This window comes from Phoxinus phoxinus, assembly GCF_949152265.1.
Source record: "Phoxinus phoxinus genome assembly, chromosome: 25".
In the NCBI taxonomy this organism is placed as follows: Eukaryota; Metazoa; Chordata; class Actinopteri; order Cypriniformes; family Leuciscidae; genus Phoxinus; species Phoxinus phoxinus.
In genome coordinates, this window is record NC_136900.1 from 10,749,658 (window position 1) to 10,769,155 (window position 19,498).

The 19,498-nt window shown below is 38.1% G+C and overlaps 1 protein-coding gene across 12 annotated transcripts in view; it reads left to right on the top strand.

Annotated features, from left to right (window-relative positions):
• lingo1a (leucine rich repeat and Ig domain containing 1a) overlaps nucleotides 1-19,498 on the top strand; it is a 163,732-nt gene that overhangs the window by 100,037 nt on the left and 44,197 nt on the right. For all 12 annotated transcript variants that reach the window (XM_079603165.1, XM_079603173.1, XM_079603172.1 and 9 more), the window contains one exon: nucleotides 12,848-12,987. The gene's annotated coding sequence lies outside the window, so the exon portion shown is untranslated. The remainder of the gene's footprint in view (nucleotides 1-12,847; nucleotides 12,988-19,498) is intronic.

Genomic DNA, 19,498 nt, shown 5'->3' on the forward strand with positions numbered 1-19,498 from the left:
TTTGACCTTTTTTTGTGCTCGCCAGCCACTGTTACTAGCCACTCAGCATTTTCACTGAATGCTGGCCACAATTTTGACATCGATACCTTGGGGACAACTGCCATATAGAGATTTTTAATATTATCTATTAATTTGCCAGCAGGTTTATTAGGCTACTGTCACTTTAAACCTGACGCACAGATCCATTACACTGTTACATATGCGTTTTCTTTTTCAAGTGTTTACATTCATTACACGTGTACATGACTGTGTTTACACGAATACTCGCCAAGACCGGCATTTTGACAGTATTTTGTGTGTATTTGACTGTTTCAAGCCCTGTAACACCAACAATATTCATCCGGAGCAAATGAAACGAGTGAGTGAGAAGAGGCGGGTATGTCACTCACTGTCAGAGAGAGAGAGAGAGAGAGAGAGAGACGCTGGTATCGTGTATCTGTTCTTCGGAAAATGAGTATTGGAAGCGTTTCAGATATTTTAGTATAGGTATGCATCAAAAAAATATTTGGCAACACAACATTTCACTTAGTTTATTATTTCAGATACCTTTTTAAAAGGATACAATTGAAAAAAGTAGGGCTTTAAACGATTAATCGCGATCAATCACATCCAAACTAAAAGTTTGTGTTTACATAATAAATGTGTGTGTACTGTGTATAATTATTTGATATATATATAAATACACACACATGCTTGTATATATACGAAATATTTGCATGTATATACTGTATATAGATTTATATATAATTTATATTAAATATAAATTATAAATATTTTATATATAAATAACAAATTTTTCTTAAATGTATACATGAACATGTGTGTATTTATATATACAAAATAATTATACACAGTACACACACATTTAATATGTAAACAAACTTTTATTTTGGATGCAATTAATCGTTTACAGCCCTAATATACAGTAAGCAATTGGGTCAGCCATTTCCGGTATTGAGAATCGAACCCGCAACCTTCGGGTTACCAGTCTGACTCTCTAACCATTAGGCCATGACTGCCCCACGCTGGCTGTGTGTTGCTGCTATTGTGTGTGATTGTGGAGATGTTGGTTGTATTTCTCTCTGTCTTTCTGGACGCTAAGAGCAGAGCGGGGTGTTCGGCATCGCGGCTTGTGATGAATGGATGTTCTGATTTGACGCAGACTCTGCAATCGCTTTCCTGCTGCGGTGGTGTTGAGAGCCGCTGTGTTCTGAAGGACATTTAGGTGGAAAAAAGAACATTTCCCAGCTGTTCTCTCGGCTCTTCAGCCCTTCGTTTGTCTGTGTGCTTGAAAAACACGGTGTGTGGCTGGTGCATGTTCATACAGCGTATTTAAAAAGCGTTTAGAGCTATTTTGTGGCTTACAACCATTCAGCACAAAACGAGAGACTCAGATCAAGCACAGCCCTGAATTACAGTTTTTAAAACACTCATATGCACTATTACAAACACAAACTCACATGTTGCTTCATATTTTTAGGCTTGTTAGTCTATTAAATATAATAGATATGCCAACTAATTCAAATTAAACAAGTCTATATTATATTATATTATATTATTACGGAAGCCCTAAGAGGCCATGGATTATTATTATTTTTCTTTCTCGTGATCTCGACACAACAAGTTGTTTTCTCATGAATTCAACTTTATTTTCTTGTGATCTTGACATAATAAAAGCTGTTTTCTCGTTATCACGACTTAATTTTTTCACGATAATTATATTATATTATATTACATTATTACATTTTAAATCAAATGAAAATGTTTTGATTTTATTTTAATAATAATAATAATTATGTATATAATTATTATTATGGTTCTTATCATTATTATATAAATATTATTTTTTGTTAAATTGGATGCTTTAGCCATTTCAATGCCACTTCCAAAAATATTTGCATGTTTAATAATTAAGTTGCACTACTGAGGTTTGTCTGTGGTTCTCAGCGAAACGTCCTCCAGAAGCGTCCTGATCCACCGGTCTGAAGGTTGTTAAGAGCGTTAAGAATGATAAATGAAGTCTTTTGTGCGATTGAGGGCTCTAGAATGGCTGAACTCGCACTCTTTGGTATGTCAGTCTCTCTGAATGGCAGCTCTTATCTCGGGGGGTGATGGCTGGACTGAGCCGTTATTTGCCCGCTGTCAGCGCTGCCGGCCCTTTACGGCTCACAATCCTCAGTCTTCACTTCCAGGGCATCGATAAGGGTATTCATACAGCGACGATTCACTTCTGAGCTTCTGTTCAAACACAGATTCAAATCATATCATGATCAAGTGAAATATGAGATTTATGTTAGTCTGACCTCAACTAGCATTTCATTTTCAACTAGGAGAGCTACATCAACTATAGACAGTCATGAAGCGAATACCAGTTTACATATAGATTATACATATTTTTATAAACACCTTTATGTTTAATTTATCTAAACATGACATTATGGTATGGTTTGTTGCTATTTTTTCTTTCAGAAAGTCAGTATGAGCTTGGCTAATAGTAGCGTGGCTAATTTCCATGGTCTCATGGTGCAAACTGGACTTTGATGAAGGAGGATCTTGGGGCTTCCATTCTCTTCTCATTTTTCTCTCTCATTCTTGATTAGCCCAATGAGTCGTTTCATTCGAACTGCTCATTCGTCTGAAGGAAAGAGGAAAAGGCCACTTTGCTGTACTCTCAGTGCGTTCTGCTGGCGAGTGGAGTTAAAGTCCTTCTTTAAGCATTTTTATTGTTCATATTCATGCTAAAAACCTCCAGCAGCTCGTGCCATCTGCTGCTGAGCACAACTCAGTCCTCAGAATCGCTGCATTTGTTATAAAATATCTTCTGGACTTATTAATCATTCAGAGATGGGATAAATTTCGTTTTTTTTTTTTTTTTGGTGTGTGTGTGTGTGTGTGTGTGTGTGTGTGTGTGTGTGTGTGTGTGTGTGTGTGTGTGTGTGTGTTCACAGGCAACAATCTGAGGCTCTGGAAAGCCATTCCTGTGAGTGTGAATCTGAATGTGTATTAATCCATCACTGTCTAGGAACTCTGAATGAATCTTGAGTTGAACGTTTGAAAATTCTACAGTTCTGATTATATTGGACTAACTCAGTTGTCTGAGAATTCTAGACTTCAAAATGAACCTAGACAATGAATTAATCTTAATCTATGTATGTGTTTTTGTGAATACTAGAGTTAGAGCCAGCTATCTGAGAATATATTCATAAACGGACATTCCGTTTTCAAAAAGAACATCGTGCACACCTGTAAGTCTTCGTTTTACACGAACCCGTGTATATGCCGTCGAGAACATGCCAAACCTGTAGGTGCCAGTGTAACGAGAAGCTCAAGCCCACGTTAGCCAATCAGAATCTTGAAAATAGTCACATACTGTGACGTCGGGCCTTAATTACACGTCAAACTCACTACTGCTGGTCGAATGTGTTCAAACAGCCACAAAAGACCGTCTGCTCTCCACTTACGTAACTAATGCGTAAACATTATGGGAAGCACGCTAGTGAGACGGTATTTAAACTTTGTCAGTTAAAGACCCGAGTTTGGTTTGAAGATGAAAAACGCACCAAGCACAATGTTCTCTCTCCATTCCTGATTTATAACACACACTCACAGTGTTCGGCGCGACTTGCGGCTGTCAGAGCAGAAATGAAAGCTGATGCTCTCTGTGTGTGTTTTTATGTCTTCTTTGGTGCATTCAAATTGCGCAAGCTTATTTCATCCATTAGATCTAAAAATCTGGGGGGAAAAACATACATTTTCCCGTCCATAGACCCACGGGAATGTTTCTACCTCGTCTACTTACAGTGTGATCCAATCGACCAAAACGCATCTTAACACCAGGTGTAAACAAGGCCTTGGTTTCATCCCCCTCGGCTCAAATGTTCTGCTTATCTGCGGTCGGCAGTGAAGGTTGCGTCGTCTACACAACCAGATTTATGACGACTCGATACACACTCCTAAACACACACACGCTCTAAAGGAATTAAAACCGTATGAGTGGACACTGAACTGGACTAGACAGATTTGTCATGCTGGTCCAGTTAAATAAAACTTGCTCCATCAACATGCTGTGAACCATAACCAGTCCTACACACTGTGCACAGATTCCCTTTTTTCCCCATGGCTTGAAGTAAAAGATTTCTCACACCCTGATTGCACACTTTAAATCGAAGATCTTGTTATCCAGACGTCTGCTGAAGGGGGTTTTTGTTCACAGTGGAAGTGTAGAGAAGATTCAGAATCTGAGGTCATCAGATTACAAGCACTTTGTAAAGTTTTTGGGGCATTCAGGCGCTTCCATCTCTTCTGCCGTCGTTCTCTTTAATGAATAAGTCATCAAGGCCAGTTGCCATTGAAAAACAGAAGTACTTTTAATGTTCTGAATTATAAGTTGGAAATGAATGTTTTGGTTCTGTGTACAATACGTCTTGTCCGTCATTAGGTGTCGTAATATTCTACCTGAATATACAGCTACTTTTAGACCTGAGGTCTCATGAACCGAGACAGTCGGTGGCTGGATTGCTGATGCACGTCTACGGATTTGATCAAACATCTCGAGTTTAAGCGGAAGCCCAGCTGAGTATTTGATTAGTTGCTGTTGGTTGAATAAGGCCGTTTATATGCTAGAGAAAGCTTTGATAGAGCATTTGATGGATAGAAAGCCATACGATTTGCCTTAAATGGTGTGGAAAAAGCTGGGAGAGTTTGAACTCAATGAATTCAGTGAATTGGTTTTACAAAAGCACAATTGATTGTACATGCCTGTCTGAAATTCTCAGTATTCTCAGCAAATTCTTACAAGTGTGAAAGAGCAAAAGTTTAAAGCGCAAACCATTGTATGTGTGTTTTCTTTTACGTTTTATTTACATTTAAATGCATATATATAGAAAGTTTGTGTCTCTCTTGTAGGCTATATATATATATAATTATTTTAAGAGAGATTTTCTCTCTCGTTTCTCTATCTATCTATTTACACATACATATATATATATATATATATATATATATATATATATATATATATATATATATACATCCACTCATACTATTTCTGTCTCCTACATTTGCAGCAGTTTTCATTTAGAAAAATGTGCTTTATTACAATTTAATCTATGCTTTATTACATAGATACAATTGAGCTCTTGAAGGCCTCTGCATAACTGATATAAACATCCACACAAAGTCCAATGTGACACATCACATTCTTTACACATTAAAACATTCAGAACAAACTAAGTTCAATCATAACTCATCACTGCTGGTTGGATTGCAAGTAATGGTTATTTCTCTGCCCGCTGTTGGGGACGTGTTTTGGGTGGCCTAGTGCGAGGTTTCGATTCATGTCTCCATCACATTATAACTCATTACCGCTGCTTTACCGCTACAGCGCCAGGAAATACTGTCTATTGTGTTCACCTCCAGAGAGAACTCCGTGTTCCATTTATATTAGTAAATATGGTCAAAATCAGACTCTCGGTACAAGTAAATTACCAGAAATCACTTCCGTACAGGAATAAACCTGAAGCATGATTACTGTAAGAATGGAAAAATGTTGTTTTATTGATGTCAGATTTTGTGTATTTTCATCTGAACACCATCAACAACAAAAAAAGATTTGCGACGATGCTGAGGAAACTGCTTTAAAACTCTAGTTTGCCAAGCTGATCATAATTTGCAGTTAAAGTAAAACCGTTAAATTTACACTAATTAAAATGCAATAAATAGAATGAACTAATTAACATGTATTTACTGAATATTTTGCTATTTAAAAAAGGCAAAATACCACACACTTATATTTGTGAGAAGATTCAGTGAATCGTTTCGGTTTGAACTTGAACAAATTGATTCACTAAAATGAATTAGACATTGAAATGTTACATATTGCACCTGAACGAATCGATTTTCTTAAATGCATCAGACAATCGAATTCAATTAAGTTGAACTAACTGATTCACTTAAACTAATCTCGCATTCAGAATCTATAGATTGAACCATTGATTTACTGATTTGGCATCATATACTTTTTAAGGGTTAAAACCCGATGCACCCGTTTTCAAACTCTGAAGATGAAATGGCTTCCACACATAAAGCTCTAATGTGAAAGCACCCTTCTTTAGTAAACTAATGTTTGAAAACAGACTTCCTGAATCATCGGTCTTCTCTTTAATAGATTCATCAGCATTGCAGTGGTGAGTTTGATCAAGTCTTATAGAAATGTATTTCATGTAAAATACTTTGACAGAGAATCTTGACAGAATCTTTGAAAGGTGTCACACACAATAAATGCCCTTTGAGAATGTAAAATGTGGAGCTTCAAACAGACGAGCGTGAGAGCAAAGAGCACAGCAGGGCTCCTGTCAAGGAGAAATATTTCAGAGTTTTTCGGTAACTGTAGAGGATGTCATTTTTTCCCCTGAACACGGCCACACTAAGGCAGGTGTTCAGAGGGAGTTGAAGTCAGCTGTGAATAGAAATGTTTCTGCCTGGAGGAGGAGGGCAAGAGGCCAGCGAGTTCTGCCTTCAGACACGCTGCTGTTGTTACTCACACTTCCTTGACTCTTAGCTCCGCCCACCAGCCCCTGCTCCAGGGCTAAGCCCCGCCCATAGCCCCGCCCTAATCATCTCATCCCTGTCTGGCTGTTTTCAGCACCTTGCTTCTGCTTGTTTTAGTCATTCAAAATGCTTGCAATAAATACAATAATGTAATGTAATAAAATAAATGGTAAAGTTTGTAGACAATCTTTCATGTTGGCTTGAGAAAGCCTTGTCAGAAATATTAAAATAGTTTGAAATAGGAATTTAAGATTGAAATAGTTTTAAAAGCTTGAAGTTTGAAGGTTTTCAGTAGTTTAAAGGATGGATGGATGGTACTAAACGGTTAGATGCAAAGGAAACATTTCAAATGATTAAGTTTTTAATAGGTTTGGTACAAATCTTCGAGGGCCCTTAAAAATATGAAATAGACTTTTCCCCTGTCTACTGCTTTTGACGTCACAACGCAGGATAGTCGATACTAAAGTGCTTGGGATTGTGTTAAACGCCAATCAGCGTTGTCATGACATCATTTCCTGTGTCTCCAGACTGATTAAGGCCCCTGATAAGATTAACTGTTATCGAACATCCGATGCCATCCACACTGCTGAGAGTCGTTTAGATGAATATGTAAATGTGTGTTGTGCACTTTCCACTCCATAACAAAATAAACACACAACAAAACTAGGGCTGGGCAAAAAAAAAATAGATTTTTCGATTCATCGATTTTTAAAAATAGATTTTTTTCCATATTTATATACCTATCACCCAAAAGCCAGTATTAGTTTTCCTACACTGTTCATAGGCTTGCAGCCTCCATGTTACTGCTAATACTGTGAGATTTAATGTTAGTTTTATCTTAAACATAAAATAACCTGATCCTGATTGATCAAGGCATGCGACTGTTCTGACTGGTCTAAGTTTCAGCATCAATTTTCATCTTGCATCAAAATCCTGTCTATTCATTGTATGCATGTGAAGTTGGGTTTTAATGTACCAGAGGACCTAAAATAAAAAGAGTTTAATATACAGGTTTGTGGCTATATTTCTTTTTATTAATTAACCACTTGTAAACTTATGTTCACTGTTTAAAATTAAATATAGGATTTGTATTAAATCTATATTCATTAAGTCGAATCGGGAATCGAAATCGAATTTAGAATCGAAATTGAATCGAATTCAGAGCTTGCGAATCGAAATCTGAATCGATACCCAGCCCTAAACAAAACCGAGAAAACAGCAAGCATTTTAATAAAGCATAAGAAAAGCTTCTGATCATAGCAGTTTGCACGAGATCTGCAATTCGCGGTTCTAGTGAAGTCACATCACGTTTATTTATGTAGCACTTTATATAATAAATTGCTTAAAATCAAGCAGCTTTACTGTATTAAACATGAAAAACAGTGTCAGTGTCTCATTTCATCAGAAGTACAACTTCATTTTCTACCACAAAGCAGCTCTCCAGTGTGTTCATGTTTTTATCCGCGAACGTCTGACTCGACGGACTGAACAAGAGAAATGAACATAAAAACGTCCACGTGAAAGAAGGCGGAGCCTCTGCACACACCTACCTATTATGTAATTGCCACGAACCAATGGTAGTACAAAGGTGTTTACCAGCCATAGCGAACTTTTCAGAAACGTTCGCTTTGGCAAGCAGTTTCAAACTCCCAAATTGAGCTCCAAACAAACTTCGTTTTGGCCTGATTTTGTTCGAAATTAAGTCATAGCAGTTCGTTCTCCGATTTCCCTTGAAATATATCAGGGCCTTTAGCCACATTTGCAGCTCAGGTGATAGCCGAGCACATACCATTGAGATGAATGAGAACTCTTAATAGTAAGCTTCCACCCACATAGCCTGACAGTCCAATCAACAATCCCCTGATTGTCTGTAAGCCCCGCCTCCAGCCCCGCCCCATTCTATTCATGTGTGCCAGAATCTGAGGTCCGCCTTGCCACACAGCTCACTGGCAAGATTAGACTCCATTGTATGGAGAGTGAACAGGCAATAGGCCTGTCAGCTTTCTGGCGCCCAGGGAATAATTATGCTTGGACTGATAGATGGCCGTAACTGTGGAAGAAGAATGGAGTAATTCTCATATGTGCCCTACCACAAAATGCCGGCGGCCATTAACTGGAATGATGGGGAATTAAATTCTCCCCAGTATTTTAACAGGATCTCATTTGCAGTGGAGAGCCGAAATATTGCGGCGTACCTCTCAATTGTGTCATTTGATTCCAGCGGCCTTTTGAATGGCGCTCGGTGTGGGGTAATCACTCTGCCCCGTGCGTGACACACGGGACAGCTGGGAGATCAGAAATGCTCGTAATGCTTTTTTGGGCCAGGCAGTGTAATTAACTAATGTTAACAAGTGGAACCTTATTGTAAAGTGTTACCACTTTAAGTTGTTATTCATAGAAAATCTTGACATCTGCTCTAGCTAAAGCTATTTAGACTTCTTGGTTGTCGTCACGAAAAGTTATTGGGCCACACGTGCATTCTGACTAAGAAGAATTTAAGAGCTTTAATTTCCAACTCCTAAAACATCTGATATCCTGATGCGTTTAATCGTCTCTGTGCCGACTGATCAGAGAGCATCTTCTGTCTGTAAGAATGTTTATGACTTATCTCAGCATTAGATTAAACTCCTTTCCCGTGAGGATTCGTGTCAAGTTGAGCAATAACTCAAAAGCTCATTAATTAGACTTCCGTTTGATTGCTTTTCCAATATCCAGAGATCATGGTTTGGCTCTTAGCATGCCACTCGACTTTTCGGCACAGCAAACAAGTAAATTTATGAGTCAGTAATTGCTTCTTTGATCTTATTGCGGGTCACAGGTTCATTTCCACATCAGGATATGGAGAGCAGGATATTTTTGGGCCGGATCCTTCTGTTGTGGCTTTAAGAAGAATCGTTTCTTTAAAAAAAAATTATTTTGTCATACTCCAATGGTTAATTGCAAAGCAAAAGCCTTTGTTCTCTTTGGACTCCAATCAGAGCTGTAATTTTCACGCTCCTTTTAAAGAGTCGAATTTAGTCTTCACTTGAAAGAGAAAAAATATATATTTTTAATATTTCAGGTTTTCTATTATGCAATGAGATATATTTCATTATATATCGCTAGAGATATATCGCTAATATAGATTTGTTTATATATATATATATATATATATATTATAAGTTTTAGTTATTTATATTTCCTTTTATTTTTGCCCATTTTTTAAATAGTTCTCCAATTTAAATATATTTGGGTTATCTAAATAACTAATCTTAATATAAATTGATTTTGAAAAAAATAAAATGTCTTTGCTGTATGACTATCATTTTGAGAAAAAGACCCTTCTAATCTCAACTAATAATCTATCTTCTAGAGTTAAAGTCCTTTAAGGGGGGAATATATAGTGGCCACGAATTACGAATTTATTCCTTCAATTCATTCCCTCGTTATAGAAAATTGGGGCCACGAATTAAGGGGGCCCGTTCGTAAAAACGAAAATATTTGTATGTGTTTTGGCCATTCAATTACATAATTTGCAAGATTGAATTTGTGAAAACGGTGACGTCATTAATTTACGTGTTCAGTTTATCAAGTGACATCACCAACAACTGGCCTGGCAGCAGAAATACAGCGTTTTTAGTTGTTTCTGTGGATCCGTGATTGTTTTGACAACATTTTTGTTTGTATGCGCAAAACGCAAAGGAAAAGCGTTCCTGTCATTGAGAATTTGTACACTAAGAATTTGTTCCCTCTTTTTACTAAATCGTGGCCGAGTTGTAATAATTAGTTTTTGTTCTATCAAAACGGGGGTAACGAAAAAGTTCAACGTGGCAATGATTTACTAAAACGAGGGAATTCATTTATTAATGAATAAATTAGGTTGTGGGAAAGTATGGTTGTGGGAAAATATATATATATATATTGTCCTCATGTCATGTGCGGGGCTTTGTACGTTTATCCATCGATTTTGCATTTTTCTGTCCTTCCATGTTGCCCTTCTGAACGTGGTGCCAGTGGGAACGTGCCCAAATACCCATATGGTAAATCCGGTCCTGCTTTTGTCCTCTCAAACCCAGTCAGGCTATTTTTATAGATGATCTTGGCTGTGACTGCTGTCTTGCTAACACAGTTTTCCGTTTTTAAGCAGCATGTATTTTTATTAACTTTAGTGTCAGACAATGTTTTGTCCAACAGCTATATTTGTTTACTAAAAAAAAAAGCTGTACTTCTCAGTGTTATGAGATTTATTTTCAGCGGCTGAGGGTGAGATATTGATGCCCTGTAGAACTTAATATGAATTTCCAGGTCCAGGCTTGTGCTGGCTGCTTGTGAAGCTAAATATGCGTTTTGGTTTCACACAAAAAACATTAAACTGTCATTTGGGAGAGCCTAACTCTATAGATTGCAAATACATTAGTGGAATATTCCATTTTGCCCTTTTGAAGTTAAATCACAGTGGAGAACATAATGATATCCTGACAATTTGTAATAAACAAGCCTTCGTGTTCTATAAATTCTGCACATTCAGGGCTATTAAAAATACCCCCAGTGCAATGCTGTAACACAGGAAGTGTCTTTGATGATATGTGCTGGTGGGATTCAGGTGGAGATGAAGCCACAGTGGGAAATTGGCTCTGAAAACGAAGGGTGGTCTCGCAGCGTGTGCGCGACTCCTGTATTACGCCCTGCGGTCGCACCTCGCGCCCAATCAGAGATGGGAAAACTCTAATTGTGTGGCCAAGAGGAGACAAAGAGACCCTCCCGGCGGAGGCAATCAGTAACGCTGAACGCTCACAGCAGAGCCAATCAAACGGAAGGGTTATGAGTTATAATACTGCAGGTCTCATTTAAAATATACTGAGTGCTGTTAAACCTTGAGGAACGGTCACAACTGGCCCAGCCATGTAATGCGGTTCAATTTCAAATATACGTGGTGGATGTGTTAATAAAGGAATATTTCTTTAGGGACTTTATTATGACTGCTGTTTTGGGTCATTATGTGGTTGTGAAGTTGCTCAGAGGCGTTTTAACATGTTGCTGTGCGGTTGCTAAGGCTGTGACATACTGAAATATACGTTATAAAAGCGACCAATCAGGTTGTGAACATATCCCTATGTCTTTAAGTTCAGCATCTTTAGGTTCAGTGTTAAAATGCCAATGTGAGCGCTAAGCTGACCAGGACTAAATGTTTTTGTTGTTGTTGTTTTGGGTCAGGACCAAACAAACCAAGCAAACTAAACAAAGTGTGAACACACCCTTAGCCCCCATTCATTTCTTTTTTCTTTTCTTTTCTTTTCTTCAAAATTAGGAGACAACAGTTTGAGATAGATTTGAGACATGTTATATGTAAATAAAACAAAGTAAAATTAAGGTAAATATCACTTGTGAACAGAATGTTTATTGTGCATCATTTCCAATCAAGGTGAAATTTTGTCCAAAACATTATTTAATTTTTTGCAGCTGTAAAAATAGCCTTAGGAAGGCAAAGTAGTCAAACATTTTGTTCCAGAAATGGGTTTTGCTTTATTTTGATGGTCCCTTTAACCCACTCTGTGACTATAATGAGAGTTAGTAGAGACATATGCAACGTTACTAGAGTATTAGTAGACTTGTAGGGTTAGAATAAGTTGACATGTAGTTACAAAGTCACTTGTAGTCAATAGAATGTTCAAAAGGGACCATCAAAATAAAGTGTTACCCAAAAATGTTTAAAATGCTTTTCCACCATGCACTGAATGCTGTTAAACGTGTTTATTAATGTGGAAATAACACCATTGTGAAATGAATTTTAAATTTTTTTTGGAACAAAACAAAAAAGACAGTTCATCACAGGATAATTATTTTATTCACTAATAGGAATAAAAAAAATACGTTCATTAATATTATATTAATATAATTAATATTAATAATATTAATTCTTAATAAAGTAAGAATACTTTACACTTAGTAAACAAATTAAGCTAATGAGAGTGTGAAAAGTGTTTTAAGACTGCAAGTCCACAGCAACAAAAAGTGTCCATAGTTGAAGAAACGCCAAAGTCCAATCACTTTGGAAAGTAATAATAACACACCTTTAATTTGAGATCAATCATCTCTGTAGGGTGCAGGTTGTGATATGTTTCGAATTTCAATACCCAGTTCAAATCCCAAACCCTCAGTTTGAGCTATAGTACCAATAGTGATGGCTGGCTTAGCAAATGCGGCTAATAAATTAAATATATATTCAAAGTCGCCAAAGCAAATTTGGTACAATCCAATAAAATGCTATTGTGCCGTTAGTTCTGAAATATTCTCCTCTGCTTTGTTTCTCTCATTGTAGTTTCATCTGTTGTGGGATTTTCCACTGAGGAGACATTAAGACAGGGGAATGTGGACCCGGGAGAGAACGTGTCTCCATCTCCTGTGCGATTCCCTGTGAACCAGCCTCCGTCCTAAAGAGCAGAGAAGCGTTTACTGCCCGTGAGTACAACTCAGCCTCTCCGGCAGAGCGAGTGATTTGTGTTTCTGTGATGTTATGTAAGTGCTGGCATGGTATTTTTCCTCAGTATACTGCCGTCTCCTGCAGCTACACTTTAAATCATATTAAAGCCAATGTGCCAGAAAAGAAATAGAGTTGATTTCGGAATAAAAGAGGTGCCGCGTTGACAGTCTGTGAGCGCGGTGAGTGATGTCAGCGTATCTGACAGACAGCAGCTTCTGTAGGAGTTTACAGGGGTTGGTCTGAACGGTAAGGGCCACCAGGAGACGTCCAAATGTGTCCCGCACCCACTAACCCAGCCAGAGCAGAACAAACACTCCCACTGACACGTATCGGCTTCAGACGACACGCCCACTGACCGCACACAGGTCGTTCACGCATCACCTGCCCAGCTCTAATCTGATTGGCTGGCTTTATGTTATTCAGGGTCTGTCTATCTGCCTGTGTCTCTTTGAAAGCTATTCAAAGGTTCATGGTATTTGAGTTTGAGAGGATTGTGGGATTGCTTGCGGCACTTTTTCTACAGACAGCTTTGTCGATAGATAGTACTTTTTTTTTCAGTTCAGAAATTAGCGTACATCTCATTTGCTAGCACTGAATTGTAGTATTGCATATATATCTGCATTATATCTGCCAACCTGCTTTCTCAATATTGTTGTCGACGATTAAAAATCACTTGACCAGTTTCAGTTGACTATCCTCTTTTCATGTACATAATAAGACTGGATTTTGCTGCCAGTTAAGTATGCAACAAAATGGCCCAAATTGCAGCGTAGATACTATGCCGCCCCAGAAAGTTATTAAAGACAATGTTTAAAATAGTCCAAGTGACTACAGTGGCTCAATCATAAGTTTATCAAGCGACGAGAATACTTTTTGTGCACAAAAAAACCCCCAAATAACGACTTTATTCAACTATTAATTTTCTTCTGTGTGGGCCTCTGAGTGAGTTCACGTAGTGTAACAGCGCAGCGCTTCGTCAGAACGTAGGCTCACTATTGGCCAGCATCACACGCATCACACACATGACCAACGTCGGCCAATAGTGAGGGCTGGGCCGATATGGCCAAAAAAAAATATCACGATATTTTTTTTTATATCAGTCTGTTAATCTGTCTGATTTCCCGATTCGATTCGATTACGATTATTGAAGTCCCGATTCGATTACAGTCGATTTTCGATTATTAACGATTCTCGATTATTGATTTTCCAGTTCACAACAGTAAATTCACTACAGTAAAAATCACAACAATAACAAATTATAACAAACTTCAACATATTCTGAATCTCTATTAACATAAAATACGGATGTCCACGCATCACATGTTACAGCTATCCTACCCGCTTTCTTCCGTGATTCCATGACTTCGGTTTTGGTCTTGTTGTAGAGTGTGGGGATCGCTGTGTCTGTAAAATATCTCCGAGATGGGACGTTGTATCTCGGCTCCAAAGTGTGCAACATAGCGCGAAAGCCCTGGTTCTCAACGACTGGATGCAAATCCTTGGCAATAAAAGTTGCGATTGATTGTGTAATGCGCTTTGCCCTTTCCGAGCCGGGTGGAAGCTTTGACAATATTGTTTCCACGCTTCAGAGTTCCGTCTTTTGCGTTCAGTCAATATTACGTTATTATCGATTTTCAAAAAAAAAAAAGTTTTTTTTTTTTTTTTTTTTTTTTTTTAAATCGATTTTTGGCATTTGTGAATCGATTCAGAATCGTCCACGTCCGCATCGCGATGCATCTAAGAATCGATTTTTTTTTCCCACCCCTAAAAAACAGTAGCCTAACATCTGTTAAAAAAAAGTAACAACATTATTTTTATTTGGTAAAATGTAATATTCTTTAGTTTTATTAAAATTAACCATTGGTCATCCAGCATCATGCATTCATGATAACCACAGATAAAATGTAACTTTATGGTTTCTATGGTATTTATGAAAACCAGTAGCCTAAATAATTATTAAAAACTGTAATTATATTCCATTAGTCCTTTAATACATTGTCTACATTAATAATATTATACAATTCAATATATATATCCCACATTTCATGGTGCAGTTAATATTACTAGGCTAACGTTACAGTAAATCCGTGGTAAATGATGGGAATGTGTAGACGGAAAAGCTTCTGACTGTATCGTTGCGCACAGTGCTTCTCCTGTTCGTCAGCGCGGTTTCATCTGCCTTTAAACTGGTTTAAATCACTGAGACATTTGTGTTCCTCGCTGAATTCAAGCGCTTCTCACTGGATCTCGTGGCAGAGACCGATCAGAGTAAACGCGTGGCAGAGACCGATCAGAGTAAACGCGTCTGCTCTAGTGAACTCGCGCTGCGCGCTGCCGTTTGGATAAACGGTCCGTGTGGCGCGCGCGGTTCAAATGAGATTCGTTCCGCTTTTGGCGCAAAAACATTATCGAACATTTATCGAACTCTTGATATCGTTTTATCGAGAAAAATTATATCGCGATAATTATCGGTATCGTTTTATCGCCCAGCCCTAGCTACGTTCTGACGTACAACCCCGAAGCGCTGCGCTGTTACACTACGTGAACTCACTCAGGGCCACACAGAAGAAAATTAATAGTTGAATAAAGTCGTTATTTTTGGGGGGTCGCTTGTCGCTTGATAAACTTATGGTGAGACAGCTCTCAGATTTAATAAAAAATATCTTTATTCGTGTTCCGAAGAATAACAAAAGTATTACGGGGTTGGAACAACATGAGGGTGAGTAATTACTGACTTCATTTTTGGGTGAACTAACCCTTTTACTAGCAAAGTGTACCATTCCGATTAGTGATAGAGCAGCAATGAGCAACATCCAATGAAATTGCAAGAAACACAAAAATGAACACAACCCAATCCTCCTTGTAGTTTGTTGTTAGATTATCAAAAAATTAAATTGCATTGTGAGTTAGTGTGTGAGAAAGAATTTCAGCATTGTACCTGAAAGGTTCAATTAATTGTGTAAAGTGTGCGCTGAGAAAACAGCAGGCGGTGACTTTTTGTGACTAGAATGGGCTGAACCGTGGACTGGTATTCATGCTGATAGTCAGCTACGAAGACTGAGTCTGAGTCTTTTAGATCCAACATGCTGTAATGGCTTTTTCGATGTAATTGCTTGTAAAATAGCTTGCTTTATGCTGGCCTGTTCCTGCACCTCTGCAGCTGCTAGAAACCATGAGGTAAAAAAGATCCGCCCAGAGTAGAAGGATAAATGAACCTTGTATTATTTTGGTTTGTCATTTTGAATAATAGCGTATGAATTCCAACCCATAAGCCAGGATTTGAAAGCCGTATCTGTGCGGAAACATTACAGCCCTCTCTCTCTCTCTCCTCTCTCTCTCTCTCTCTCTCTCTCTCTCTCTCTCTCTCTCTCTCTCTCTCTCTCTCTCTCTCTCTCTCTCTCTCCTCTCTCTCTTTTTTCCTCGACTTGCTTCTGTTCTCCATCATTTATCGTGACTGTGCGGAGAGGAAACCAGGCTGCAGTAAAACTGATGGACGGCATTTCGCATGACTGAAGACAAACGACACACTAGATTCTGCATGTGTGAATCTCTTTCTCCAAAAACAGGGGAAAAGATAGGAGCTCAATTTCTGTCTCTGAGCTCAATGTCCATTTCCTCTCGACTCTCTCTGTCAGATCACAAACCATAAAAACATCCTGTTAAATTTACGGTAAAACACTGGCATTCAAGGTTAATAAACACATGAATAAATACATAAATAAATAAATACAACAATAATAAAAAATGTATTGAAATAAAATAAAATCATATATTTAACTGCTGCTTTGCCATAAGGACTAAACAGGACAATCTTTTTTTGTATTTAATTTAATCTTTATTTAAATATTAATAAAATTATATATTTTATGTTTTTTGGAATTACAAAGTATTAATTATTTGAGGATTTATGATGGAAATGTATATCAAGAAAGACAATACATATACTTGTACAGTAAAATAATGAAATAAAATATGTCATGCTTTTTTTACCGTATGAATCAGGGATATTATATTTAACTCTAAAACTAACGCCCAAACCATTCAAAACAAACATTTTCATTATTTGAGCTAAAATTAACGTTAACTGAAATAAAATAGTCTACTATTTCAGCTTTTATAATTTCATTTTATTTTTTTATTTCTTATTCATTTAGTTGAACTTGATTACCAAATTAACTGAAACAGAAATAAAAAATAATCACAAAAAAAAAAATCTATCTATCTATCTATCTATCTATCTATCTATCTATCTATCTATCTGTCTATCTGTCTATCTGTCTATCTGTCTATCTGTCTGTCTGTCTGTCTGTCTGTCTGTCTGTCTGTCTTTGTACTCCATAGCTTACTTCTCGCTCTAATATTAGGTGTGTGTGTGTGTGTGTGTGTGTGTGTGTGTGTGTGTGTGTGTGTGTGTGTGTGTGTGTGTGTGTGTGTGTGTGTGTGTGTGTGTGTGTGTGTGTGTGTGTGTGTGTGTGTGTGTGTTCACAGATGATGAGTAGCCATAGAGAGAAGCATGTGATGACCTTGTGCTCAATCATATAGCAGTCTGCCATGCGATGATCTTATGCTCATATATGATGAACTGAAGGCCCTCATCATATGAGAAAGCATGTGATGAACTGAGATCTCTTGTTTTGCTTGGTATAGATACACAATAGCAGTATGAAATCCATTGACTCCACGTTGATTGGATCATATGAAAAACTATATTTAAGGCTGTCTGCCTTGTAATCTTTATCTATCTGTCTATCCGTCTCCATCCATCTATCCAATGTTGTTTTGAAACGCCTAGATAGTAAATGCACGCTTGAACACCTATATATTCAATTTTCCGTAGACGTGTATAAAAACAAGCTGTGATTGGTCATGTTACGTCAGTCAAGTGGGCGATTCTTGGAACAAATAAGCAGACCAGACTACATGTGAGACTATGCTAATGTTACTGTCAGTAATGTGTGTGTAGTTTTGTCAGGATCGACTGGAAATATTCATACATGGGCAGATGGTTTCTGTGCAATGGCTCTTCTGTGATTTATTAAAATATCTGCTTTCTCTGACAGCTGAACTTTTACTGCTAGCCTACAATCAGAGAAAAATGAGATCAGAACAGCACTGATTTCAACCCCTAACACACACAGGTTGGCAAACACAAGGTGCCGATGCATGCTGGGAACCGCTGTAGATCGCTGCTGAAAGAACTGATTGTAATTGTTAGAAAACTCGAGCGAAAGACACCCGCCTGCCTGTGTTTATGCATGTGATTAGTGTGTGTGCGACTGAAGAAAGAAGAAAAGAGTAAAGGTTGAGAAACTGAGCTGGGCTTTGTGAATATTCATATGAACATTTGAATATTCATGTTCATGAATCCATGCATGCCTAATGAGATAAAGAAGTGTTTATGCTGCCTCACAGTAAATTTGACTGTAATCTGAGTGTCCTGTGCTGTTGAATAGCTGCCACTGAGATATAAAACCATCAGAGGTGGAAAAATGGATTTCTGGAAGCGTGTGTGCTGGAGAAAGATTCGGTGTAATCTGCGTTTAAGAGAGGGGACTTGTCGTCAAGGTCAGTCTTATTCCCTCTGAGAGGCGGCAGTGTGAAGACATTTCTCGGGAAGTGAGGAGGCTGCTGGGAAGGAGATTTGTAGCCGGTGGTGAGGGGGAACGGAGAGAGTTTGGAGATTACGCCACACATGCATGAATCTGGAGGGCGGTAATGTGAGCTGGAACGGGAAACCGGTGAACAGACTTCTCCGAGAACGCACGCCGCAACAATGTGTGAGCAAAGTAAGCTCTTTTGGAGCTCAGAAGACTTGATGGAGGTCTCGTTTGTGTTTCATCGAAGCGTTGTTCCTCATTCTTTGGACAAGAATACCGAGCTACAAGATCATTTCATCTTGAAAAATGTCTTGGCAAATCTGAGAGTTTGTTGAGATCTCTTCTCAAACACATTACGAGCTGGAGACATACGCAAATGTTTGCTCTCCATTTAATCGCACTGATTTACAGTAGAAACAATTGAGATATTAATTAATAATTTAATAATGTGCTTTTTCTTCCCCAATGCGCCATGCTCTCAGTCACTTGCTGGTTTAATGTGCCAAAATGTGCATATTTTTTTGCTGATGAAATGCAAAATGGTTTTCATCATGAAGCACTTAAATGCTAAAATTTGTTTTGAATTAAACACCGCTGTCAGTAATCCAACAATTACATGGTGACAAATAGTTCGTAATATGTAGGTTGTAGATTTCCAGCAGTGATTATAAATCTGGGGTGGATCCAAACCAGCCTGTGACCGCTTTAAATATTCTGGCTTTATAAATATCCTGCCTGAAAATAGACTCTAAGTGAGATGTTGCTCATCATGTGGACATTACGGCAGAGTGTGAATGAAGCCAAAGCAAAGGCACGCCGTGATTGATATTGGCCTGAAATGGCTCTATCATGTAGGAACAGAATTCCCAGGTACCTCCGTGGGTCGCGAGGG